The sequence below is a fragment of the Elephantulus edwardii genome, unplaced genomic scaffold, assembly GCF_000299155.1.
Source record: "Elephantulus edwardii isolate Elephantulus edwardi_28Jun2011 unplaced genomic scaffold, EleEdw1.0 scaffold00018, whole genome shotgun sequence".
NCBI lineage: Eukaryota > Metazoa > Chordata > Mammalia > Macroscelidea > Macroscelididae > Elephantulus > Elephantulus edwardii.
Genome location: NW_006399768.1, coordinates 24,275,007 through 24,277,195, shown reverse-complemented (window position 1 = coordinate 24,277,195; position 2,189 = coordinate 24,275,007).

Below are 2,189 nucleotides of genomic sequence, written 5' to 3'. Positions count from 1 at the left end.
CTTTCTTTCTTTCTTTCTTTCTTTCTTTCTTTCTTTCTTTCTTTCTTTCTTTCTTTTTCAGTTTAGAGCTTCAGCAAATCAGTAGAGGGTCAGCTATGACTGGGTTCTAATTTGCAGACAATGAGTTTGCATTTCGAGGGTTTGATCTTTCTTTGGCGTTAGTGGGTGGTGCATAAATTTGAGTATTCTTGTGGACTGTTCTTCCTTGTGTTACTGTTGTGAGGTGCTGGTGAGTTGAGTATGACTCACGGCAACTCTGTGAACAACAGATCTAAACCCTTTCCTAGCCTGTGCCATCCTCATCTCTCTAACATACTTGAGCCCATTGCAGCAGTCACTGTTCAATCCATCTAGTTGAAGGTCTTCCTTTCTTTCCAAGCATAATGTCCCTCTCCAAGGAATGGCCACTCTTAGCAACATGCCCAAAGTATGAGGGACAAAACTTTGTCATCTTTGCTTCAGAGGAGCACTCGCACTGCACTTTCTGTTTGTTCTTTTGGCAGTCCATGGGATATTCAATACTCTAACACCATAGCTCGAAAGCATCAACTCTTCTGTCATCCTTATGCATTGTCCAGCTTTCAGATGCACTGCAAGTGATTGGAAAGACCATGACTTGAATCAGGTGCACCTTTGTCTTCAAACTGACATAATTCAGAATGGCTAGTACCAGTCTGTTTCAACTCATGAAAGCCTAGGCTATTGCTCTTTTGTGTTCCAGTTCATCTTTTATAACTTCCAATTTTCCTAGAGCCATGCATTTTCTCTTCCACACCCTGGCTATTGCAGCTGTGTCTTCCCAATCTAAGTCGTGTCATATTGGCAAATGTAGGGCCTGAAAGTTTTATTACATCCAAGGCTTTAAGGTCCATTCCCTTTGAGGAGGCAGCCCTTCTCCATGTGTATTTTAGTTGCCTTTTGACCTGAGGGGCTCATCTTCTAGCCACGTATCTAACTATTTCTGCTGCTGTTCATGAAGTTTCCAAGGACCAATTATCTTAAAGATGTGTTGTTGTTATTACTAGCTACTATGATTTTTGTAATTGAGATTTTAATAAAAGTTTATAAAGAACTAGGATTTCCATTCATTCATTGTTGCACTTAACTAGCTACTATCATTTTGGTGGACAGTGCTTTTAATGTTTTTCCTTTGGACAAAGTCATTTGGTGGAGTTTGCATCCCCACCACCCACCCCCTGTGACTAGTGCTTGGTTCAGGAGGATGAGTACTTATTTTAGTAATATGTGTGTGTGTGTGTGAGAGAGAGAGAGAGAGGAGAGAGGAGAGAGAGAAAGAGAGGTAGATATTTCTTTGCTTTTCTGTCAGATCAGCCTGTCACACTATGACATTCAACATAATGATTTCAAGAACTGGGACCTGATAAAACATGCCTTTTGTAAGGACCTTGATGACCTTAACGTTCCACTTTGCTCTCAATAGAATCTCAGCAAATATTCTGGGCAGAATATTCTTAGCCAGTTGGCTGCTGCTTGAGAGTTTATGCTGTCAACCTTCCTATCAGACCAGTTGGAAGATTAAGATGTTAAGGAAGAGAAAGTGGAATCCACTCTATTTGACTCTTTATAGTTATCTGGGAATGAGGAAACATGTTATCCATCCCTAAATTATGAATTGCAATTAGCTTTGGATCCAAAGCCTGCACCACACAGTTTTCTTCATGAAAGAATGTTAGTTATATAAATGTATTCTTTATTTTATTCATAAAGCTTACTCTTTTCTTTATGCTAAATGAATAAATACAACAGCATGTTTGGTGTTTATTGACCCATAGTTGTGTGTCATCCGGAATCTGAGAATTCTGTCCAGCAGAGATCACTAGTCAGATTCTAGGACTGCAAATGGTTAGGTTAACCAGAGCTTAAGAGACAGGAGTTGAAATACCCAAGTAAGAGATAAGAAGCTAAGAAAGTGCACAGTTATTTCAGGTCAGAGGCAGGAGAAGGTGAAGAATTCAGGATGTTGTTTCTGAGTGCTGTCGAGTAGACAAGGACTCACAGCCACTCTGTATGAACAACAGATTTTTCCCTATCCTGATCTCTGCCATGCTCAAGGCTATGTGCCAATCGATCTCACGGAGGGGCTTCCTCTCTTTTGCTGATCTTCTAAGTTTCCCAATATGATGTCTTTCTCCAAGCACTAGTTTATCTAGAAAATATGCCCAAAGTAA